This window comes from Galeopterus variegatus, unplaced genomic scaffold, assembly GCF_000696425.1.
Source record: "Galeopterus variegatus unplaced genomic scaffold, G_variegatus-3.0.2 Scaffold9844, whole genome shotgun sequence".
Lineage (NCBI taxonomy): Eukaryota > Metazoa > Chordata > Mammalia > Dermoptera > Cynocephalidae > Galeopterus > Galeopterus variegatus.
The window spans coordinates 19,981-47,329 of record NW_007735955.1 but is presented as its reverse complement, the minus strand read 5'-3'; the positions used below and the strand labels follow the sequence as shown (position 1 = coordinate 47,329).

Below are 27,349 nucleotides of genomic sequence, written 5' to 3'. Positions count from 1 at the left end.
AGGTTTAATTTTCAGAAAAAAAATAAACTTTAACGATTGTCAAGAGATTAAAAAAGTAGAATTAGTAATTGAGTAGTTATTAATTGAAACCTCTAAGTCCTATATTTTTCATTCTTTCCACTCAAGTTAACAAAGTAGCATAAAATCTATGAGACTGTTTTTGGCTTTTTCATTCACATTTAGCCCTTTTCTTTATATAGTTACTAAATCAATAAGCTTCTATAAATTAATTGTGTGCTTCTTTCAAAAATAATATTTGACACCAAACTTTTCTCATGGCCTTCATCTCTGTATTTCTTAGAGTATAGATTAAGGGATTGAACATGGGAGCAACGATTGTGCAAAAAAAGTGCCAATACTTTATCCTCAGGGAAAGTGGTAAGAGGTCTAAGGTAGGCAAATACAGAAGGCCCCCAAAATAAGACAACCACAGTGAAATGAGACCCCAGGTATAGAGGGCTTTGTGTCTTCCCTTGGCTGACTGATTTCTTAAAGCGAATAACATACCAACATAAGAAACAAACAAGATCACAAAGAACTAAGGAATCCATAGCTGAATTGGCAACCACAAGGACACCATTGATGTAGGTGTCAGTAAGGGCAAGGTTTAACAATGGGAAGATATCACAAAAATAGTGATCAATCTCACTGGGACCACAGAAGGACAACTGGAGTGTAATAGATAACTGAAGAAAGAAATGGGCAGTTCCACCAGCCCAAACAGGCAAGAGGAAGAGAATGTGTTTTGTCCTGTTCATGATAATCATGAGGTGAAGAGGTCTGCAGATGGCAACGTAGTGATCAAAGGCCATGGAGGTAACAATGAAGACTTCAGTACTTCCAAAGAAGTGCATAGTAAAGATCTGTAACACCCAATTGCCATAGAAAATGGTTTTTGACCCCCCCCCAGCAGGTCACAACTAATTTGGGAGTAACACTGGAAGTATAGCAGATGTCCATAGAGGACATATGGCTGAGGAATTAGTACATGGTTGGTAAAACAGGGTGGCATAGAATGGAGACAAGGATCAGAAGGTTTCCTACCAGCAACATAACAGGAAAAGAAGAGCACAAAGTAAAATATTCGTATGTTCTGATGATAAGAAAGTCCCAAAAGAATGAATTCTGAGATGTTTCCCTGTCTTTCAAAATATTCGTATGTTCTGATGATAAGAAAGTCCCAAAAGAATGAATTCTGAGATGTTTCCCTGTCTTTCCATGTCTTTGAGCTGGTATATGTTATGCACAAATAAGTTAATTATCTGAAAGAAACAAAACATAAATTGGGACGAAAAATTAACAGTACAAATCCAATAATATAAAATTACTAAAAATAGATGTGCATAGAATATTAATTATTATTTATTCAAGGCATTAAGCTGTATTTTCTTTTTTATTATATCATTTTACAAATCTGTTTGAATAATAATATAATGGGAATAAAGGGAATAATTATGCTTTCTATTCAATATTACCTGTAATGATTAGAAAATATTTAAATGTTATTTGAAAATTAAAAATCGGTTTATTACTAACAAATATATTGTTTAGGTGATAATAAAGCCTTAATTAATCTTAGACCAAAAAAACCCCTCTTTTGCATATATTTTTAAAGTGTGTGCCTTATCTATGCTGTCAACTTTCCTTCTTCTAAATAATCTCACCAAATTTTCAAATTATCTGGTAGTAAATCATTAGGAAATGGAAATGCAAATATGTTTAAACATGACAGCTGGATTTCAGAATTTTATTTTATGTAGAGCACAATCTTCTTTGCCACGTGAGCACAATTGTCAATGGGTCACGCTAAACCAATGTAACTGCTGTTATATTAAAAAGCAAAGAATGTTTGAAAACTACATAGCGAAAGGAAGAATGTCATTCAATGACTGAGGTTGTGAAAAATAATCACCAAATTTATTTATTTATAAATTCATTCATTTACATTTCATATGTTGACTCTGTTAAAAAACAAAGTATACTGTCATTCAAGTTCCAGATTGCAATCAGTAAAGATGTGATTACTAAATTCCCGAGGTTTGTTTGAATTATGCATATGTCATGGCTTTTTCTAGAAATATGATGCATTTTATATACAATCAAGGAAACAAATGTCAATAAAAGGAGATGGTACAGCAGGTAACTTTGTGATCAGTTAGCACTTTGTGGTATTTGCTGCATGAATAAATTAATGAAAAATGCATGGATGTACATCTTTTTTATATCATGTGTAATCTTAAGACATTATTTAGTCAGTGGAAAAAAAATGTATAGTACATAAAGAATTAGAGAATGCACTCCAGAAGCTGTGATGAGGAATTATTTGACTCCAGTGAGGATGCAAAAGCTCTAACATTCATTCTACCTTAGTCTGGATCTGATGCAGCAGTCATAGCTGGATGACTGGATGTCTACTATAAAAACATAAAATGTTTTTGAAGCAAGATTATCAAGAAAGCATCAAATATTGTGATTCACAAAATCAAAATCTTTGTCATTTATAGTCTCTGAAATAATTTTAGGTAGCACATAGATAATAGGTACAGCATTTAGAAACTGGTCTATACTGTGTGACACCAAATCTGTTTTAAATTATTATTCAAAACTCTAATTTTATCAAAGAGAATTTTCAGTTTGCTCCTACGTAGTCATCAGTATGACTATAAGCCTTCCTAGCCTACATTAGCAAAATGAAATTATTAAAAACAGAGCACTAAGAAGTTACCAGTAATTAAGAGTATTGAAAAATTTGGGTAAGGAGGTGTTTGTTGACCTCTCTTCTGCTTATTACACCTGATGCTGATTCTTTCTGGGGTGGAATAATGTTACTTTTCAAATACTTCATTTACCTAAAACAACTTGATTTAAAGAAATGTATTAATAATTAAAATGAATAATTTAAAAATGGAATTATTTGATTAATCCAAACTTATGATTTTTAAATAAAAGAGATGTAGATCAAGGGATCTAGTAATTTCTCAGGATCTGAAGTAATATGCTGTGGATGTTAGAAGACAGAAATGCTGATTCTCACTCAGGCTGGAGCTGCATCCCACATTTGAGACAATGAGATAGAAGAGAGGGTCTCACAGAATATGACAATGAAAAGAACTATTTTGAAGCCTCATTGCTGCAGAGAATAGTCAAAGTGACAGATTACCAGAACACCCAGTTCGTCTCCCTGAGTATTTACATAAAAAGTCATTGTATATTTAGAATAAATATGTGTTCTAGAATTATCTGATTCTAAATCATTTTGAAAGAAAACTATGTTAAGTGAAATAAAGCAGGTACAGAAAGAGAAACACCGCATGTCCTCACTCATAAGTCAGAGCTAAAAAATGAATAAAAAAGAAAGAAGCAACAATCATAACAATACATTGAATTTTCAAATGGAGAGAATGGAACTGTAGTTACTAGAGGTAGAAAAAGCAAGGGGCTCATAAGAAATTGGTTAATGGACACAAAGTGATTATGTTTTGTAATGCTGAATATACTAATTATCCTGATTTTATCATCACATACTGTACACAGAATTGATATTCAGTTTTGCACCCCACAAACATGTATAGTCAATCATTTCAAGAAAAAAATAATAATAATGTCACTTCTTTTTTACCAAAATGTAAGTTTCTTAAGTTAGGATTCTGGCTTGTTTCCTAGATCATTATTGACCTTTCATCTGCAGTACCTCCAAATATATCATCCTGTATCTAAGGCAACATTAATGGTCACTGCTGATAACAAAGGGAAGAGGGAAAAGTCAGGTGAGGATAATTTTGGTCATCGAAACGATATTATTTTGACCACATTAAAACAATATTATTTTCACTACAGAGGTAGTAAGAAAACTCCTATAAAAAATTCATCCCACAAATAATGAAATAAAGATTAGGCAATGACTGAATAAGTGGATAGAACAGCAACACTGAAAGAGGTAGAAACGTTGAGTGTAATATAGTGATCGGTTGTGATCTGTGACCTAATTGTTTAAACTCTTTAAGCCTCATTTTCCTTGTCTACACAATTAAGATCCGATAGCATAATTCAGAGATACAATGAGAAATACATAATGCATTATGAACTACTGTAGTGTCATACATGGTTCACAATATGCAATTATTTCCTCCTGTATTCTTTCATCTTTGAGCGAATAGTTTAGCAACTAATGAAATTGTCATGCACGCATGTACAACCAAGTCCAATGAAGAGATTTGTTAAATCTCAACATGGATTTAATGAGTGTGATCCAGTAAAGTTCAATTTAGACAATCTGTTAGTGAAAAAAAAATAAGTCAGTTTGATGACAAATTGGTTATTTTAGGGCATATCTTAAACACTAATCACTAGCCTACTTTTCCCCACTATAACAATGTAGTTAAATTATTTCTTTGATAGTACTGAATTAAAATTTTTCATGCCCTCTGGGGCATTATATCAGCATAACAAAAATACATGTTTTACTAATTAAAGTACAGTTTCAACTGTACATCAAAATTTTCTTAGTGTACCAAAATGTAGGAAGCTATAAACTTACCATGGTTAGTACAGACAAAACTAGTTTATTTTAGAAAGGCCGGTTTCTTGAAAAGTAGGAAATTCCTACTTTTATTAGATATTCAACCATTAACTGGTCTCTTTCTTCATAGGGATATGGGGGAATACATACAAGAATGGGAAACAATGAAATTTACTGCCAACTTGAAAATGTTTTTAACTTTAACTTTATTTTTCTTAACTGGAATTCTCCTTATAAGTAATGCACACTTAAAACTTACATATGCTAAAACATTTTACAATAACAAAACCATCATAAGCTGCAAGAGAAGTCATAACCTTTAGAATGAGATTATATAAAATAGATGTAAATAGCGTGTAATCAGCCTAGCACATGGTGGGTGGAACTCTCCCAAACCAAGAGAGGAGGATAATTCACTTACCATCAGGTCGGAATGGCTGTTAGGTTAGCTTTAGCTACATCAGAAAGAATTTCACCCTGCAACTTTGGCAGAGATACTCACTCTGCCAAATCACTGCCATTATCAAAATCGCAGTGAAATGTAGAATATTTCAAACTGGTAATTCAAACATACACAGATTAACCTTGTGAAAAGATCTGGAAAATCTCAACATGTTAGAAAACTTCTGCAGGTTTGCAAGGGAAATGGACTTCAAATATTCCCTAAATCCATCAGAGATGCAAAGGAAAGTGGATCTTTACCCCTCAGGAAAGCAGGCTGGGGATTTTGAATGTCAATTTAGCAGTTTAAAGTTAACTCAGACTAAGAAAAAAATCCAAAATGTATTGTGAAATTCCTGCAAAAGCTAACACACATTTTAAGTCATAGGTGTCATTGATGTTATGCCTGTGCTTGCAGGGAATTAGTTTAGAAAGAGCAGAATATAAACTTAAATGTCAATGCAAGACTTAATAGGTCTTTGAAAGTTCTAAAAAGTTATATCCTCAAAGACATTACTAAACATGTCATGGCCAAATGCTACTAAGCCACTGTCCACAGTAATGTTACTGGTGCCTCTGGGTATTTACTTTCCACCTTTGAGTTAGCCTTGGTTAGGGACTATTTCTCTAGAGGTCCCAAAATGCTATTGTTAGAGCAGTTCAGGGAACTCTGCCTGCTCTGTGCCCTTCCAGCTTTCTCAAGAACAGGAGGGAAAATGATGTAGTCTGCAGGAGCATTAGGTTCGCCTTCAGAAAAATCTGAAATGAAGAGGTAAAAGAGAATCAAAGACAGGCATTTACAGTTCAGATGTGGACTATGATCAAGATCCTCAGTGTTTAGAGTAGATATAAATTCAGTGGCCTGCAGGATCATAACTAATGGCAGATTACATTATGCCAGGGACGGACATTGCTGGAAAAGATTGTAGGGAAATGGGAGACAAAGAAAGATTCAACGATAAACATTTTCCCCCATTTACTCAGCAGGGAGGAAAAGAATGCATCACCAAGTAAAAAAGATGGAAAAACCAAAGGGAGGCTGCACCCAGAGCACAGCAAAGTTTTCATCCCATTTGCCATTTTGTTATTTCTCCTGTGTCACTGAACATTCAGTTAGGTTCAGCCTCATCTGCAAACACTGAAGTTCATTTAGTCTGTTCCTCTGTATCGTAAACAAAATCTATATACTTAAAGTTTTTCTGAAACATTTAAAACTTGAGGAAATCAAGTTATTTTGTATCTAATCTAGTTCAGTTCAAACTACTTCCCACAATAATAATGAGAATTTATTGAGAAATTGTTGAGTGTTTTTTTATATCATTAAATATTCATAAAAGTGTACATTTTGACATAGGCAGTATAGTATTATGCATACAGAAACACAGAAGCTTCTAGAGATTAAGTAACTGGTTCAAACAGCTAATAAGCAACAGAAGCAAGAAAATGGGTATTTCTAAGTTTAGTGTTTGCATCTAGACTTTGAAAGTTAAGTAACCCTGAAAAAAGGAATGGTTCCAGCACTTCAGTATAAAGGATATCGAAACCCAGTATTTGACTGCTTGTCCACCTTAACACTGCCCAGTGTTGACCAAACTTCACTCAAACTAGCCTGTGTCAATTCACAGAAGGAGATACTTGGTCATATCTCCATCCTCCTACAAATGCAAACATACATAGTAGGATATTTTTAGAGATATATAGTATGTTAAGTGTTACATTTACCTTCTCATTTAAAAATGTATGTTTATTTATTTATTTATTTGACAAATAAAAATCATAAATATTTATCGTATACAACCTGATGTTCTGAAATATGTATATGTTGTGGAATGGGTAAATCAAGCTAATTAACACAGGCGTTACCTCACACACTTATCATTTTTGCGTTTGAATTCATTCTTGGTCATTTAACTTGTTCTGCTGCAAAAGTTTTAATTTGATGAAGTGCGAGTAATCATTTTATTATGCATCATGCTTTTGATATTGTATTTAAAATTTGTTTGTCTAATCCAAAGTTACAAGTAACGAAAGTCACAAGTATCTTTTCCTGTATTTTATTCTAAGCATTTTACACTGTTACATTTTATATACAGGCCTACAATCCATTTTGAATTACATTTGTACAAGATGTTATGTATAGATGGAAGTTGTATGTGTGTGAGCATGGGAGCACTATAAAGGAATGTTGAAAAGATGATCTTTTACAAGGGTGCATCAAAAAGTTTGTGGGAAAAGTAGAATTGAAAGATAATACAAATCTTTCCATGAACTTTTTGAAGTATTCTTATATTTCACTGAATTGCCTACAGACTTTTATTGAAAACTGATTGATCAGGTTACTTCTGGACTCTACAATCTCGTACATTGATCTATTTGTATATCTTTATGAAAATACCAAACAGTTCCGAGCACAGACACATTATAATATACCTTGAAATAAGGCAGTGGAAGTTCTCCAACCCTTTCTTTCTTAAAGTTGCAGGAGCTACTCTAGGTCCCTTGCATTTCCATATTGATGCTAGAATTAGTCTGAAAAATTCTAAACACTAATGCATGTTTAGATTTTGTTTTGGAGTGCTTGAATTAACTTGGGAGAAATTCACATTTTATTTGAGTCTTCTCTTTTTTTTCTTCATTAGTCTAGCTAAAGATTTATTGATTGTGTTTTGTTTTTTGTTTTTTTTTGTTTTTTTTTTTTGAAAAAATAACCTTTTTTTTCTTCATTAGTCTAGCTAAAGATTTTTTTTTTGAAAAAATAACCTTTTGTTTCATTGATCTTCTGTGTTGATTTTTTTTTTTTTTACCTCTAATTCATTTACTTCTGCTCTGATCTTTGTTATTTCTCTCCTACTGATTTTTGGGGTTTCCCTCCTCCCCTGCTTCTTGAGGTATAACATCAGGTTGTTTATACAGAGTCTCTTCTTTTTCGATGTAGGCATTTATTGCTATAAACTTCCCTCTTAGAACTGCTTTTGTTGTATCCCATAGGTTTAGTATGTTGTGTTTTCATTTCCATTTGTCTCCAGAAATTTTTTAAATCTCCTTTTTTGTTTCTTCTTTGACCCATTTGTTGCTTAGGATCATGTTGTTTAATTTCCATGTATTTGTGCAGTTTCTATTGTCCCTTTTGTTGTTGATTTCTGATTTTATTACATTGTGCTTGGACAAGGTAGGTGATATGACTTTGATTTTTTTAAATTTGTTGAGACTTGTTTTGTGACCTAACATATGGTCTACTTTAGACCATATGCTGCTGAGAAAAAAATAATGTGTATTCTTCAGCTGTTGGATGAAATGTTCTATTAATATCTGTTAGGTCAAGTCGGCCTATGGTAGAGATTAATTCTGATGTTTCCTGGCTTATTTTCTGTCTGGATGATCTGTCCTTTGCTGAAAGTGGAGGATTAAATTTCCCAGCTATTACTGTGTTGGATTTTCTTTCTCCTGTTAGGGCCAACAGTAACTGCTCTACATGGCTGGGTGCTACAAAGTTGGGTGTGTATATACTTCGAATGGCTGGGTGCTACAAAGTTTTAGATTTTCTCTCTCCTGTTAGGGCCAACAGTAACTGCTCTATATGGCTGGGTGCTCCAAAGTTGGGTGTGTATATACTTCGAATTATTACATCCTCTTGTTGAATTGATTCCTTTATCATTATACAATGACCTTCCTTCTCTTTTCTTTTACTTTCATTGGCTTGAAGTCTATTTTATCTGATGTAAATATACCTACTCCTGCTGGGTTTTGGCTTTCATTTGCATGAAATATCTTTATCATCTCCTCACTTTCAGCTGGTGTGTGTCTGTTGGTTGAGTTTCTTGTAGGTAGCATATTGTTGGTTCTTGTTTTACAATCCATTTGGCCATTATCTGTCTTTTAATTGGGGCATTTAATTCATTTACATTTAGGGACTCATTACTGACATTTTGCTATTTTTTTCTGGTTGTGTTGTACATCCATTTTTTCTTTTTTCCAGTCTTACTGTCTTCCTTTGTGATTGTTTTTTTCCTAGCCTTGCATTTTGATATCTCACTATTTATTAGTAGTATGTCTCCTCTTAACTTGATGTTAACCAAGATAAAATCTAAGAAATGGAAAAAACCAAAACAAAACCCACTCTATGCTTTGGTGTCATTCCCCTGATATTTTCACATTTTTTTATTGTTCCAAGTTACATCTTTTAATATTGTCTATCTCTTATATGGTATTCGTATATGTTAATTTCTCATTAGGTTTATCCTTTAGTCTTTACACTAAGTATATAAGTGGTTTATTCACCACCCTTACAACATTGGATTATTCTGAGGATGTCTGTGTATTTACTTTACTAATAAGTCATGTATCTTCAGATGTTTTCTTGCTATTCTTTAGCATCATTTTATTTCAGACTGAAGAGCTATCCCTTTAGCATTTCTTGAAGGGCAGGTCCAATGTTAACGAATTCCCTTAGCTTTTTTTTTGTCTGGGAAAAAAATTATTTTTCCTTCATATTTGAGGATTAATTTTGCTGTGTAGAGAATTCTTGACTGACAGTCTTTTTCCTTTAACACTTTTATCATCCCATTCTCTTCTGGCCTATAGGGTTTCTACTGAGAGATACACTGGGACTCTATTGAATGTTATTTGTTTATTTTCTCTTGCTGCTTTCAATATTCTTTGTATTTGGTTTTTAATAATTTGATTATGATATGTCTTGTGATACTCCTGTTTGGATTGAGTTTGACTGGCAGCTTCTGAGCTTTTTGTATCTGGATGCTGTCAACTTGCTCCATACTTGGGAAATTTTCAGTCATTATTTCCTTGAATATGCTTTCTCAGTCTCCTCCTTTTACTTCCCCTTTGGGTATTCCAGTTATACAGAGGTCATTTTGCCTGAGGGACTACCATACTTGCTGTATTTCTGTTGCATTTTTATTGTTTTTTCTTTTTGCTCATCTGATTGGATAATTTCATGTGTTTTATCTTCGAGCTCACTAATTCTTTCCTCTGTATGATTAAGTCTGCTGTTGAAGCTTTATATTGAGTTTTTAATTCAGATAATGTATTCTTTATTTCTAGAATTTCTATTTGGTTTTGTCTTAATTGATTCTACTCCTTCATCAAGTTTCTCATTCTGCTCCTGAATTTTTCCAAGATATCATTTAATTTTCTGTTTGTATTTTCTTGTGACTCCCTAAATATCCTTAAGAAAGGGTTATTATGAATTCTTTGTCAGACATCATGTGACTCCCTGAACATCCTTAAGAGGATTATTCTGAATTCTCTGTCAGACATTTCATAGATCTGCTGTTCCTCTGCATCCATTGCTGGTGCTTTGTTTATTTCATTTGGTGGAGAGGTGTTTCTCTGTTCTTTCTCAATCTTTGTGTCTTTATGTTGATGCCTGGCATTTGAGGAGACTGCTACCACTTCTAGGTTTTATAGGTGTTTATCAGTACTTTGTCTCTGGTCTGGTCTAGGGTTGGGGGGAGTTGTTTCTTTTGTTTTGTTTCATTTTGTTTTCTGTTCTATGGTTGCTTAATAACTACCACCACCACTTAGACTCTAAATAGGAACTAATGGGCCAGTCTGTGGTTAGTTCCCAAGTTGGGGGAACTTCTTCTAGGGACTGGACCTTGAGCTCGGTTCTTGAGCTAAATTGCTGCTTTGCTGCTCATTCTCTGGGGAAGGCTTTTTGTGCAGATCATTAATCACTTCTGAGTGTGGGTTGTATGGAAATTCCAGCCCAGGACTGAGTCTTTCCTGCAGATTGCACATCATGCAGATCTATCACCCTGAGCAATTTCCACTAAGACCAGCTGCCCTCCCTGAGCCTGGTGTTCCCTGGTGGGCCATCCTTTTGCCTTCACTCCAACCACTTCCCATTGGGCAGGCCACGTAGGTGTCCCTCATGATAACTGGGAAGAGCAAACTCTGAGTGGCTCCTTTCTCCACTAGGCGGCAGACACTTGCTCCTACACAGGCTCAGGGGAATCCTGCCAGTGGTCTTTATGGCTTGTGGGATGTTATGGTACTCTCGGAAGCCCTCCCCTCCCCTGCAGGCTCCAAGCAGGTTTATGCAAAGAGTACCACTACGGCATTTTCTGGTTTTGATCCTTGTGCAACAGCCACTCCCTGCTCCCTATCAGGGTGGCTCAGAATCTGCCAGGCTCAGAACGATAGGCACTGTCCCTACACCTCCTCACCATGGCCTTTTGCAACTTCACAAACTCCATGGTTCTCCCCTCCTCTTCCCCAGCTCCAGCAGTCCCAGGTTGGCAGTCTTTGCTTTTAATAATTGCAGAGTGGTTACTTATGGGGAGGAGCAACACTGGGAAATGTCTATTCCACCATCGTGATGAACATCACTCTCCAAAATCCACTTTGAGTTGTCTGGTCCATAAAAACAGTATTTCTTTCTATTTATTAAGGTCTTTGTATTCTCTCAGCAAAATTTTTAGTTTCAGTGTAAATGTCTTAAACTTATCTTGTCACATTGATCCTTAAGTATTTTATATTTGTCATGTTATTATAAATAAAATATCAAAAATACAATTCTGGTTGATATTTATTAGTGCAAAAATGGAAATCAGGGTACAGACTGGCTCCTCAGGAAAGAAGTTCCAGTCAAGCCTGTAGTTACCTTCAGAGAGAAAATCACCAATATCTTCATCTCATTCCCTTCATCAACAGGTGGGGAAGGAACAAATCACCTGTGCTTCTTTTACTGTTACTATTAAGAACAGAACTGCTGCTGCTGCTTATGGACAGGTATTGAAGCAGTGTTTAAAAATTTGCAAGTCAAAGTCAGAGAGCCCAGAAACTCCCTCTTACTGGATGACCTCCTTACTTCTCTGGACAAGGTTCCTAAATTCTCTAAAATCCTAATGAAAATAGCAACTACTACAGCCACATATAAGATATATAATACTTACTACAAATTAAACTTGGAACTTCATGTGGGTTATGTTCAAATTCACACAGTAAGGCTACCATAAATAGGTCTTTCTAACTTGAGAGCATAAATTCCCAACCACCACAACACACCTGGCACATCAGAGTCCCACATTCTTGTAGGACCACCTGCATATAAGAACATATTCTAATCACTGCAGCTGTAATGTGTGAACTTGACTGAAAGGTGAAGGCCCAAAGTCTAAGAAAGACTCAGCATTCCCCTGTGATATGTTTATATATATATCTGCTAGTCTACTTTTCGTTGTGGTCAACTCAACTCAGATTATGTCTCATTTTACAGTAAAAATATCAGAACATGAAGTAAAGTAAGGCTGTTTTGTCCCCTTCTATTACACTTCTTGCTGTGTAATGAATATGCAAAAAAGAATTACTCAAAGCAGCATGAATGCAATGAGAAGCCCAAAGGGACTGCACCTCAGCAACTCCTCTGTTGGTAGGAGAAAACTGGGCACAGCCCCGATTCAATGTTAGCTTCTTTTTTTTATTGTAAAGACAAGTAAGTTTTTTTTTATTGTAAAGACAAGGAAGTTTCACAAGAAAAATAAGTTGATTCAATCATTTCAAGATGACACAAAGACATGGGCAATGTGACAAAAGTTATCTATGGCTAAGTATAGCTTAAACAATGGAAACTCATAACATCATTAAAATTAACAACAAGACATTCCAAAGTACAATTTGTGAAAAGCTAAGTTGATCAAAGTGTGGTCATTATCTAAAATATAACCTCTCCTTAAATGATTTAAACAAAAGTTACATTCTTATGATTAAATCTAAGTATAATTGTCTCTAAAATTTCCACCAAAAATACAACTTCCCTGTAGGAAACATTTTTCACATTTTCCCTACAGCAATTCTTTAAAATCTCTTAACAGGATCAGGGCACCCTGACCCAGCACTGCACAGGTGAGCTCACCAGTGCCAGCCAGCCAGCAGAACCACGTGGCTCCATGTGGCCCCTTCATCCTGACACCTTGGACCTAGGCAGAGGGGGGAGCTCCAGGCCCTGCACCAGCACCCAAAACCAGCACTGTGCAGGTGAGCCTGCCGGCGCCAGCCAACCAGCAGAACCATACAGCTCCACATGGCCACCTCACCACACAACCTTGGACCCAGGCAGGGGGTAGCTCCAGGCCCCACCCCAGCACCCTGAACCAGCACTGCCCAGGTGAGCCTGCCAGTGCCAGCCAGCCAGCAGAACTGTATGGCTCCATGTGGCCCCTTGTCTCTTCTCAGACTCAGAGGGGAGCACCAGCCTACAGATATGACCCACCAAGTTTGTCCCAGTAGAAATCTTCAGGCTAGGGACTCATTCTATGACCAGAGAGTATTGAACAGGAGCCAAGTAGGTTTAACATAACCACCACCACACCTACTGTCAAGCAAAGACAGTTCACCCCCAAGGCCATTCCACAGCCAACATCAGTGCACTAGAAGAAGCAAACCCCCTACCAAATGACTAAGCATCTGTGAAAAAAATACTAGAAGTACAAACAATCAAGAAGAAATGACACCACCTAAAGGATACAGTAATGCCCCAAAGTCAGACTCCATGGAACAGGGAAACCTTGACATTTCTGAAAAAGAATGTTGAGCAATGATCTTAAGAAAACTTAAAGAAATAAAGGAAGACTCAATTAGAGAACACAATGAAACAAGAAAAAATATCCAGAATATGAAGGAAGAAATTTACAAAGAGATTAATACCATGAAAAAGAGTGTAGCAGAACTTCTAGAAATGAAAGACTCACTCAACTAAATAAAAACACAAATGAGAGCTTGAGCAGCAGGGTAGAGCAAACAGAAGAAAGAATTTCAGAGCTTGAAGATGGTCTTTTTGAAATAACTCAGGCAGAAAAAAAAAGAACAAAGAATTAAAAATAATGAGGAAAACCTAGCAGAGATAGCAGATAACCTCAAGCACTCTAACATCCAAATTGTGGGTATTCCTGAAGGGCAGGAGAAGGGAAAAGGTATCAAAAACCTACTCAAGGAAATAGTAACAGAAAATTTTCCAGGTGTAGGGCGAGATACAGACCTGCAGAACCAGGAAGCTCAAAGGTCCCCAAACAGATTCAACCCAAACAGATCCTCCCCAAGACATATTAAAATTAAATACGCAAAGCTCAAAGACAGAGAGAATTCTACAAGCAGCAACAGAAAAGCATCAGGTCTCCTATAGGGGAACCCCCATCAAACTAACAACAGACTTGTCAACTGAAACCCTACAGGCCAGAAGAAAGTGGAATGATATATTCAAAATACTAAAAGAAAAAAACTGCCAGCCAAGAATTCTTTACCCAGCAAGGCTCTCCTTCAGAAACGAGGGAGAAATAGTGTATTTCACAAAGAAACAAAAGTTGTGGGATTTCACCACCACACAACCAGCCCTGCAAGAAATTCTCAAGGGAGTCATTCATCTGGAATCTGAATAATGGTGACCACTATCACAAATACACAAGAAAGAGCAAAACCCACAGTTAAAACAAAAATGCCAGCAAGAAATAAAAGAAGCTAAACCATTTCACCTCAAATTCCCAACTCACATTAAAGAAGAGAAATAAAAGGGGAAATAATGATCAAAAGATATTTAAACCACCTAAACAAGTAGCAAATAAATGACAGGAAATAAACAGCACTTCTCAATAACTACTCTAAATGTGAATGGACTAAACTCCCCATTCAAAAGACACAGACTAACTGACTGGATTAAAAAGATAGACCCAAGAATATGCTGTCTTCCAGAGACCAACCTACCCTGTAAAGACACTCACAGACTAAAAGTGAAGTGATAGAAAAAGATATATCATGCAAATGGAAACCAAAAATGAACAGGATGGGCCAGCCCGGTGGCACACCGCTAAAGTGCGCCGCTTGGGAGCGTGGCGGTGCTCCCGCCGCGGGTTCGGATCCCACATACAGACCAGTTCCTGCTCACTGGCTGAGCGAGGTGTGGGCACAACGCCGAGGGTTGTGATCCCGTTGCCGGTCCCGGTCCGGTATGGGCGCGACACTGAGGGTTGCGATCCGTTGCCGGACACCAAAAAAAAAAAAAAAAAAAAGGAACAGGAGTAGCTATTCTTATATCAGACAAAATAAACTTTAAACCAAAAAACATTTAAAAAGACAAAGAAGGTCATTATGTAGTAATAAAGGAAACTCTCCAGCTAGAAGACATAACAATCCTAATCACGTATGCACCCAATACCGGAGCAGCCAGATATACCAGGCAAACAATGTTAGACCTAAAGTTGGAGACAGGACCTAATACATCAATAGTGGGTAATCTGAATACCCCTCTCTCAGTATGGGACAGGACTTCCAGGCAACAAGTCAACAAAGAGACACAGTATTTAATCTACACCCCAGACCAACTGGACTTGGCAGATATATACAGAACTTTTCACCCAACACCTAAAGAATACACTTCATTCTTGTCAGCTCACAGTGCATTCTCCAGGATAGACCACATATTAGGTCACAAATCTAGTCTCAACAAATTTTTAAAAACTGAAATCATTCCAACAATCTTTTCAGACCACATGGACTGAAACTGGAGATAAACAATAAGTAAATTGGTGGAAGCTATACGGATACATGGAAAATAACAGGCTCCAGAATGACCTATGGGTCCAAGAAGAAATTAAACGGGAAATCAAAAAATTTATAGAAGCTAAGGAAAATAAAGATATATCATACCAAAACTTGTGGGATACTGCAAAAGCAGTACTAAGAGGCAAATGTATTGCAGTAAATGCTTATATCAAAAAAAGGAAAGACTCCAAATAAACAACCTAACACTATACATCAAAGAACTTGAAAAACAACAGCAATCCAAACCTAAAGTTAGTAGACAGAAATAAATAATTAAGATCAGAGTAGAACTAAATGAAATAGAAAAAACAACCCCCCAAAACAATAGAAAAGATCAACAGAACTAAAAGTTGTTTTTTTGAGAAGATAAACAAAATAGACATACCAGTAGGTAGGTTAACAAAAAAAAGGAGAGAGAAGACCCAAATAACAAAAATTAGAATTGAAAATGGAGACATTACAACTGACACCAAAGAAATACAAAGAATCAATACAGACTATTACAAACAACTGTATGACAAAAAATTTGAAAATCTGGAAGATATGGATAAGTTTCTAGACACATATAAATTACCAAGACTGAACCAAGAAGAGGTAGAAAACCTGAACAGGCCAATAACAAGCAAGAAGATTGAAGCAGTAATTAGCAATCTTCCAACAAAAAAAGTCCAGGTCCAGATGGTTTTACAGCTGAATTCTATCAAACCTTTAAAGAGGAGTTAATACCAATTCTCATGAAACTGTTCTAAACAATTAAAACAGACACTACTCTCCCAAACTCATTCTATGAAGCCAACATAACTCTGATACCAAAACCAGATAGAGACACAACAAAAAAAGAAAACTACAGGCCAATATCCTTGATGAACCTAGATGCTAAAATCCTCAACAAAATATTAGAAATTAGAATACAGCAACATATTAAAAAAAATTATACACTATGATAAAGTGGGATTCATCCCAGGGATGAAAGGATGGTTCAACATACGAAAGTCAGTAAATGTGATACATCTCATCAACAAGCTCAAGGACAAAGACCATATGAATATCTCAATAGATGATGAAAAATCATTTGACAAAATTCAACACTGCTTCATGATAAAGACTCTCAACACATTAGGTATAGAAGGAAAATATCTTCACACAATAATTGCCATTTCTGACAAACCCACCACCAGTATTACTCTGAATGGGGAAAAATTGAAGGCCTTCCCCTTAAGGACAGGAAAAAGACAAGGATGTCCACTCTCACCATTTCTATTCAACATACTACTGGAGGTACTAGATAGAGCAATTGGGCAAGAGAAAGAAATAAAGGAAATCCAGATTGGAGAAGATAAAGTCAAACTTTCCCTATTTGCAGATGACATTATACTATATATAGAAAAACCTAAAGACTCTTATCAAAATACTCCTAGAGCTGGTTAATAACTTCAGTACTGTTAAAGGATACAAAATAAATGCCCCCAAATGAGTAGCATTTATATACTCAAATAATGAATTATCAGAAAGAGAAATAAAGAAAGTAAGCCCATTTACAATTGTCACCAACAAAAATATGATACCTAGGGATCAATTTAACCAAGGAGTTGAAAGACCTCTACAATGAGAATTGCAAACCACTTCTGAAAGAAATTAAAGAAAACACAAAAAGATGGAAAGATATTCCATGCTCTTGGATTGGAAGAATTAACATTGTGAAAATGTCTATACTACCCAAAATGATCTAAAGATTCAATGCAATCCCCATCAAAATACGATGACATTCTTCACAGAAATGGAAAAAACAGTCTTACCTTTTATATGGAAAAACAAAAGACCTTGAATAGCCAAAGTAACCTGATCAAAAAAAAAAAAAAAAAAAAAGCCAGAGGCATAACTCTGACTGACTTCAAACTATACTACAAAGCTATTTTAACCAAAACAGCATGGTACTGGTATAAAAATAGATATTCAGACCAGTGGAGTAGAATAGAGAACCCGGAAATCATACCTCAGGCTTATAGTCATCTGATATACTACGAAATCTACATTGGGGAAAAGACTGTCTCTTCAACAAGTGGTGCTGGGAAAACTGGATATCCATATGCAGAAGAATGAAACTAGATATTCATCTCTCACCTTACACTAAAATCAACTCAAAATGGATTAAAGACCTAGGTATAAGACCTGAAACTGTAAAATTACTAAGGGAAAATATAGGTGAAACACTTCAGAAGTTAGGTCAGAGCACAGGCTTCATGAACATGAGCCTGAAAGCACAAGCAGCCAAAGAAAAAATAAACAAATGGGATTACATCAAACTAAAATTTTTCTGCACAGCAAAAGAAACAATCAACAGAGTGAAAAGACAACCTACAGAGTGAGAGAAAAATTTTACCAACTATGCATCTGACAAGGGACTAATATCCAAAATATACATAGAACTCAAGCAATTATACAGTAAAAAAAATAAATGACCCAATTAAAAATGGGCAAAGGAGCTGAATAGACAGTTTTCAAAGAAAGACATACAAATGGCCAACATATACATGAAAAATTGCTCAACATCACTAGTCATCAGGGAAATGCAAATTAAAACCACATTGAGATACCACCTCACTCCAGTTAGACTGACCCTAATCAAAAAGATGGTGAATAACAAATGCTGGTGAGGGTGTAGAGAGAAGGGAACACTACTGCACTGTTGGTGGGCATGTAAATTAGTACAACCACTTTGGAAAACAATTTGGAGGTTTCTCAAACAGCTACACATAGATCTTCCATATGATCCAGCATTCCCTCTTCTGGGTATATTTCCAGAGGAATGGAAACCATCGTGTCAAAGGGATACCTGCACTCCCATGTTCATTGCAGCTCTGTTTACAACAGCCAAGGTATGGAACCAACCTAAATGTCCATTAATTGATGATTGGATAAGGAAACTGTGGTATACATACAGTATGGAATACTATTCTGTCATAAAAAAGAATGAAATACTCCCATTTGCAACAACACGGGTGAACCTGGAGAAACATATGTTGAGTGAAACAAGCAAAGCACAGAAGGATAAATTCCGTGTGTGTGCACTCATAAGTGGGAGCTAAGAGAGAAAGGAAGGCAGGAAAGAAAGACCACAGTAGTGCTATGATCCAACAAAGGGAGGGAACAATCCTTAGAGCTACAAATTGGAATTGAGAGGAGAGGGGTAGGGGAGGGAGGTTGGGGGATAATTGGAAGGTGACAAAGGGTACAAAAGTAATTTCTGGTAATGGGTATGCCCCCAGTATGAATCTGGCCCCCACATCATGGGCAGAAGGGGGGACAATCAGCTTTGTATCTCATAAATAGTCATAATAAATCTTTAAAAAATAAAAGAAAATAAATAAAACAAAATCATTAAAGTATACAATCCCATACCTAAACATTGATTAGAGGTGATTAGATGGGCTTTTGCCCACTGGCTGTAGATTGTTGTCTCTTAACTAAGGACTTTTGTCCCACATATGCATTACCTAAAAACCCTATTCTAAAAATCAACTGAGAATCACATATACTTGATTAGAATTGATTAGATAGGCTTTTGTCTGCTGGCTATAGATCATTGTCTCTTAACCAAGGACTTTTGCCCCATACGTGCACTACCTAAAAACTCTATTCTAAAAATCAAGTGAGAACCAAGACTTCTAACCCTCTACACTTCCAGCAGGTAGTGCTATCAGCAGTTAGCAGTAATAGTCTGATCTATCTATAGGCAGATAATCAGGTAGCCTAATAGATATTTAGTAAAATGAAAATGTTCTATAAAAATTGATGATTTAAATACATAGAAAGGATGATCTAGCATAAGAATCCCTACATTGGAGAGGCACATAAATTAAGCCCTGGGAACGTCAGAATTTATCACACTAAAAGAATGTTAGAAATCTTGGATAGGGCCTAAAAGAAGGACTGGAGGTCAGAACTGGCTGTGAGGACCACTGTCCTATTTAACTTCCCGCTTCGCTACACTTTCCCTATCCCTTTGGCTCAACTCTATATCTGTCTCTAAGCATCCACTGTGAAGGCTGATTTAGACAATTTAGTCTATTCTAGTATTCTTTTCAAGACCCAGGAGAGGCCTATGATTATGGTCTCATATCCTAGATATTTCTCTCAAACACAAGTATTTGTAAGCTGAGTTAAGATATTCTTTTAGTAAAATTCAGTAATGGTGGATTTTGAAATTATCAATAAATTTCTATATAAACAGAATTTCTTAAATTACACACCTGCAAACATAAATATTTCTTAAATATTCTGTATTTGCACTCACATGTGGAACAAAACATTTTTATCATGTTCTACAAAATTACTTGACAGACATTTTTGCAGATATTAGGCATCATGCTACAGGTTGGAAAGTAAATGCTGGAAAGAACACCATGCAAGTAGATAACCAATCCTAGTTCAATATATCTTGTATGTCAATTATTATATAATATCTTCATATTTTCTGAGAGAAATGCCTAGATAAACAGGAACCGAGGCACAGAGCTGAGGTTGGATTATGTGATTTATAAGACATGGAAGTAAAGGATACTAGAAGAGTAGCACTCCTTAATGCAGAAATAAATAACTAAAAAGATATTATAAGGGGCTGAGAGTGAGCTGGATTTCATTCCCTCCCTGATAGGCACACGGGAATGCATGTTAAATTTTTGGCATTTCTGGCATTATTTACTTCATGATTAATGCATGATTGTTAAAGACATACGGGGATATCCTTGATATGCAAAAACAATGAACGCAGTCAAATAAAAATAGAGAATAGTATCTATGAACTTAATTCAGTAGCTTTATTTATATCTTAATTTGTGCCATTAATTGTTACCAAGAAGAATGATACAAAGAAAAATAAAGATATAGCACATAATATTCTGGCTCAGGCAAATTGGAAAAACACAGTTTATAAGAAGAAACACTAGCACAGGGCATAGGATTATGTGAGAGTGTAAATGTACAGAAGAATAACAATATAAGAATAGGGAAGGGATAGGAAATATATCTGGTTTGTTCAGAGGTCTCCAAAATCATCCTGAATAAGATAACATCATGATTGTGAATTATATGGAAGGCCAGGACCCTCAGGTATATGGTAGAGGGCATTCTAAGCAGTGGAGATAGCCAAAACAAAGTGCTTGGGGTGAGAGATTTTAGAGCGTATTTGGAGAATGTGGAAAGACTCAGCACATCTGGATGAAAGCATCCAAGCAAAGGGAAACACAGGAAGGAAAGTAGGGAGAGAGAAAAAATACCTAACATGAGTTTCTGTTATGCCATATGCCTTGTTAAATTTCACATGTAAGCCAAACTACTCTTACATCTTTATGAAGTGTTAATATTAAACCATTTAATATATATATTTTAAATGAAGACTCATATAATTAAAGCAAATTGCCAAGGCACAGAGGTAAGAGCTTACAACGTTTGTATGTCACCCAGGTCTCCCTGACCTCAAAGCTTATTACCATAACACCATAATTTCTTCTAGTATAGTGAGTTCTGAGATTAGAAAGTCAGACGAATTTTGTAAGATTTTTGATTAGCAAGTAAGAAGGTTGGATTTTATTCCCAGGAAAATAGGGTTTTGTGTAATTTTTTTGAGAGGGGATTGTTATGATCAAAGACGTACTTTAGAAGGACGTTTCTTACATTCTTCAAATCCAAGTGGTCACACCTGGAACTAGCTGAGCCATTTAAAGTGCAGACTGCAGTCTGAGTCACAGTAACTTGCTTCTTTGACTCATAATATCAGAGGTTATTTAGTCCAACTCCTATAAGAAAGCTTATATTGTTCCTATAACATCCCAAATCATAACTGACCTGGGGACACAGGATTGAAAGCACAATGAAAATCTCCTTATTTACTTTAATTCTGAATGTGACATTCGAGACCATGCTTTCCTCATGGCAATTTTCATCTCCATATTTCTCAGGGTATAAATGAGTGGATTTAGCATGGGAGCAACCACAGTGTAAAACACAGAGATTTCCTTATCCTTGCTCTCACTACCTGCAGGTAGGACATAGGTATAGATACAGGGCACAAAAAATAAAACTACAACCATTACGTGAGAGGTACATGTTGAGAGAGCTTTGTTTTGCCCTACAGAGGACCTTGTCCTAAGGCTGTGTAAAATGAGTATGTAAGAAGCTATTAGGGCAAGAAAAATGACAACTGCCACCATCCCTGAATTAACAATCACTAAGTTACTAACAGCATAAATATCTTTGCAGACCAGTTTCAAAAGAGGCTTCACATCACATACATAGTGATTTATGAGATTAGGACCACAGAAAGGTGAACTGAGTACCATGAGCAGTAAAGCAATAGAATGCCAAAACCCCACGCCCCAGGCCACAGCAATCAACATGTTACACCTCTCCCAGCTCATGATGACCATGTAGTGCAGGGGCTTGACAATGGCGACATAGCGGTCAACAGCCATGGACACCAAGATGACAATTTCCACACCTCCTAGCAAGTGGGCAGTGAAGAGCTGGGTCATACAGCTGTTACAGGAAATGTTTTCTCTTGCTGCAGCTAAGTCTCTGATGAGGCGGGGAACCACAGTGGAGGTGTAGCAGAGGTCCATGAGGGAAAGGTGGCAGAGAAAGTAGTACATTGGTTGTTTGATTAGATGGCTGCAGGTGATTGTGAGCAAGATGATGAAGTTCCCCATTAAGACTGCCAAGTAACAGAGCAGAAACAAGGAAAAAAACAGTAGCTCTATTTGCTTATTTCCCCACAGCTCCACGAAAACAAATTCCGTGACATTGTTCTGATTTTCCATGAAGACGAAGGGAGTCCAGAATACACACTAGAAACTTAATTCATCTGAAATGATACAGAGCATAATATATCTTTAATAGCATTTTTTAAAGATTTATAGAGATTTATAAATTGAGAAAAAAAGATGTGTGTCATAGTGGATTTATTATACGTTTCATCTTTTAAACTCTTTTTAGATTAAGGGCATCGTTATATTTCAGATAATATTTAATAAAAGCATATATTATGGCTGGAACTTTTTAAATGTTTTGCATATATTTAACTCTCATAAAAACACAATAGGTACTATTCTGATAGTCATTTTACACATGGAAAAATAGAGAAATAGGAGGGTTCAGCTAATAACTACAAATCACTAGGATATTAAGTAGCAGTCCTAAGGTATGAGCCTGAATCCAATGCCAGATTCTACATCCCTGATAGCTATGCCTCATTATTCACAGAACAAATGGAATTCCAGCAGTTTCCCATCTCTGTAAAAGAAATGGGCTCTTTCTTCCTCTCTGTCATTTATCAATTGTGTAACGTTAAAGAAATCCCTCCCCTTCTCAACACTACATATAATTTATCTATAAAATTCCAAGCTCACAACTAACTTTTCATACATCCTGTGGAATTAATATGGATTGTTGAAATTTTAAAAAAAATCTAAGCTCTTAATTATAGCAGAGAAATAGCCTGAATTAGTTGATAATAGTTTCAATGACTTTTAATGACACATTTGGTCAAAGTTCAAGACTTGGAGAGGCTGGAAATAAGGAACAGGAGGCAGCAACCATTGGATGTCTACATATATGAACACAGTTTATTATTATATTAAGTCTTCATCTTTTTTCTAATTATTCTAAAAGCACATTTTAGAGGTTGCTGTTGGCAGGTTAGAAACACATGTTGAAGGAACTAATTTGATTAAAGAATGACTTGCTTATTTAAATACACCTTCAGAACAGTACAGCATTCTGATGTAGTGTATCTGGGAGCAGAGAGCAAAAATGTTGAAACTGTCTTTTACCCATATCCAAGTGTCCTCCTCAACAAAATCATGGTTTGCCTAAAGACTGTTCATTTCAATGACTTTTTGTCTGTTTGCTTTTAAAATGACTCCAGAGAGGGAACAACGTGATGTAGTGACCAGATCCCTAGTGTAAGCATCACGAAGATGTGCATCCTGTCTCAGATGCTCTGTTAATTTCTCTGTTGTTATCACTGACCGATTCATTCTCTCTGAGCCTTCTTCTCCAACTAGTAAGTGGAAGTAATGATGCTAGATCTATTTGCTTTATGCCGAGAGCAAGAAAAAAAAAATGAGCTCACGTAGAGAATATGAAGAATGTAAGACATAAAAGGCTTATGATTTTAACTTGTCAAGTCCACAAGAACAGCCCTACCTCCCCAAAATGAAAACTGTTGTATGAAAAGATAGACACCAACATTTTCACCTGTTGGTGGGTTCACCTGTGTGGTGTTTGTGTTCTACCACAGAGAGATGGGTTGAAGATCTCATGTTAGACATATATTAAGTACCCAGAAAAAAACATCAGTGTTGGTATAAGTTTGTTCTGGGTTTGGGTTATGTGGAAGATTCTGTGAATTAAAGGACATAAAATAATCTAGGGATAATTTTTCATTAAAATTGCACAACCAAACTTTAGAAAAACTAGAGAATTAAAATTGCAGAAAATGCAACTCTTGGTTAAGAATATTTCCCTGGTATTGGTGCAAGCTTCAGTATCACTTAGCATTTAGATCCAGGCATATTCTACTCATAATGATTGAATACCTGTTGGGAAAACAGAAGTAGAAAAAGACACTTCAAAGCATTTCCCATAAAATCTGTACTAAGAATCCTCTGAACTACCTCATGGTGAAATATCCACAGGCCCCATCACATTCTCAAGTCCCTTCTGGTCTTCCATTAATCTTTAAAAACTCTCTTTCCCTCTCTCTTTCTCTCTCTCTCTCTTGCTTTCTCAGTGTCTTCTCTCTCTGTCTTCCCCGCACCCACACCCACACATGCATACTCCACCCACATATATTTATAGATTCACAGGGTTTTAGGAGTAAAAAATTTTCAGTCCACCTTTTTGCATACCTTTCATTGAAGTGGGTCTTCCAATAGTCTCTCCTTTAAAATTTAAATTATTTGAGAAAGACTGCTGTGAGGAATTATTTACACAGATATGTCAACTACAGTTTGATGGGGGGAAAAAAAGCATTGAAGTATGATTCCTAGAAAGTGGGAAATATGACTAAGGTCATGAGAGTATATGACAGTATAAAAATCCATCAAGGACAATTTTGTATGTTTTTTCTGTTTCTTTAACTATTTATCATATATATAACACAGAAAATTGTGAAATTGAAATATATGGGCTTAATTATTTGATGTATTTAGAGTAAAATATTTGCATACCATATGTTAAGCAATAATATGCTCTGGGCATTATACTATATACATACTTTTCATTTATGAACCCACTTTATCTTTTCCACAACCTGATGAGGTATATGTTTTCTTATTATTGCCCCTATTTTGCAAATAAGAAAACTAGAGCCCAAGATTTCACAAGCACTAAGGAGAAGGTCTATACCAAACATGCTTGTGTGATCCAAAGCTCATACTTTTTCCCTATGCTTAATTGTCATCTTCCAAATAAAAATAAAGGCTTAAAATCTTTGCCCTCAAATTAATCTGCCCTCAAATTACCATTTAGATTTTCTCGAATGACCTCTCTTGGAAATAACTACCAGCAAAAATGTTCCAGAACTTCAACTTAAAAATTAGAATTGACTTTGTAAGATACTACACTTTACTGTTAACCATAATCACCCTACTGGGCCACCCTACTGGGCCAGAACTTATTCCTCACACAAAGAAATCATAAATACGTGATGTGATAGATACACTAACTACCCTGAGTGGGTAATTATACAACATTCATATATATCAAAATTCCAAATTGTACCCTACAAATATGTACAATTACAATGTAATTTTTTTTAATTTAATGGGAAAAAATAGAATTTAATGAAATCAAATTTTATATAAAATTGAGTTGTTCAAATTCCAGTGATTTTATCCCAATTTAAAAATATATGTTAATCATAATTCTCACTTGTGCAGGATTTTACATTTCTCTGGAATATCAAGGTGATTCTTCAGGCTGGCTCCTTTAACTTTTCTGTGACTGTGGCATAAAACAGCAAATAGATGTGGAAAGCATCTGACTCTACCATGAATCTTCAGTTCAAAAGAAACTTTTAGGGATGCATTGCTGGAAATACTTTGAATTAAAAGGCCTAAGGGGAACCTGAGGGAAAAACTCCCATGGGCATTTTATACATGAACAAAGTAATGTATAGCTATAATTGTAAAAATAAAACCAACACTATTAAAGCAGTTATACAGATGTCTTTAAGGCTTCCTTCCTTTACTTATCTCTTCACAGTTATCACATGAGTGATTCAAGAGTTTTGTGATGTTATAGGACTGGTAAAACTTTATGGATTTTTTCTCTGTCATCTCCTAGAATAATTCCCTCAAAGACTAAAGTCTCTGCTGTTTACCATGGTACATAATATATATTTAATAAATATTGAATTCTATAACATCCAATTGTATCAATGTGCTAAGAACGTATCAGAAGAACATTAATATTATCCTCATCAATACAGAATCATTGTGATTATCATAGAGATTTGAAAATAGTTTCTCAGTATTTGATTATGTTCATTGGAAATTTAGAAGTCATGTACACTGTTATGTGTACTTGAAGTAGGAGCAGAGGAATCTTAGACACTATGACCAAGGAATGGTGCAGAAGAAAACCGAGGAGAAAAGTGGTCCCTTTCTGTGCAGGCTGGACTTTCTCCATTAACTCATCACATGGAACCACCCAAATATAACAGTCCTATAAACGTCAAGTCCTCCTGAAGAAGGTGTAGGCTTTGGTCACCTGGTGTGGGGGAATGATCCCTCCCCAACCAAAGTGGAACTGACCAGAACCACTTAGGAACTTATCTGTGAACAGAACAGAGAAAATGCGATCATAACACCATTATTAAACTAGTAATTAAAATCTCGTAGGCAAAGATTCTCTGCTCATTTAGAGAAGAATGTGTTTTAGAAGTAAAAGAATAATTTCACTTGGAATTAATACATTGAAGCCTTAGATTTATCTATGAAGGCTTTTTAAAAATATGAGGGTACTTTAAAAAGTTTATGGAAAATCTAATTAAAATGCAATAACAATCTTTCCATGAATTCGTTGAAGTACCCTCATTTTGGTCATGATACCACAGCATCCATTTGGGGAGAAATGAATAAGTTTCATATAGAGGGGACATTTCAAAATAATTTTCTCAAACCAAAGAGATAAGATTTGTTTTTAATCCTGAAACTGGAATATTCAATTTCTGAGATGAGCGAACTCAGTGAAAAATAATTGCTTGAAGAATTTGAAAAAATAAAAAGGAATTTAGAAACTCACAAGAAATGAAGCTTGGTAAATGAATCAATGACTAAAATGGCTAGGTAAATTTTTGATTAGCTAATAAAATCTTGTCATCATTTTATTAGCATGCTTCATTGTTAACAACCCATACTGAACAAATATCATATGTTGCCACATTTTGGATCTTACTACCCTTTTCCATCTTCCTTCCACATCACGACAGATTGTACAGGGATGGCACTTGACCTAGGGGAGTTACTCCATAGATTATCCAATGATCCAAGTTTAGTCTACTCAATTCAAGAGCAAATCTACTCTGCTTTCCTCTCTGGAATTATGAATAGGGAAGCTGACAGGCTGAAGGGAAGAGAGAGAAACTTTTGGGATTTGTGGAGAAAAAAATCTGTGTTTTGACAACCCAAAGCTGTACTAAAGCAAACATTTTTGAGGGATCAGTAAATACACAGATGATAGAGAGTGAATAAAAAGTAAGTTGATAGAAAAAAGATGAATCATGTCCAAGCTCAGAGAACATGACAAGCTAGAGATGACAGGAGTCTGGTCTTCCAG

The 27,349-nt window shown here is 35.7% G+C and overlaps 2 pseudogenes; both read right to left on the bottom strand.

Annotated features, from left to right (window-relative positions):
* Positions 1 to 226: 226 nt before the first annotated feature.
* LOC103609603 lies at positions 227 to 6,867 on the bottom strand (annotated as a pseudogene).
* A 14,451-nt stretch (positions 6,868 to 21,318) lies between these two features.
* LOC103609602 lies at positions 21,319 to 22,326 on the bottom strand (annotated as a pseudogene).
* Positions 22,327 to 27,349: the final 5,023 nt, after the last annotated feature.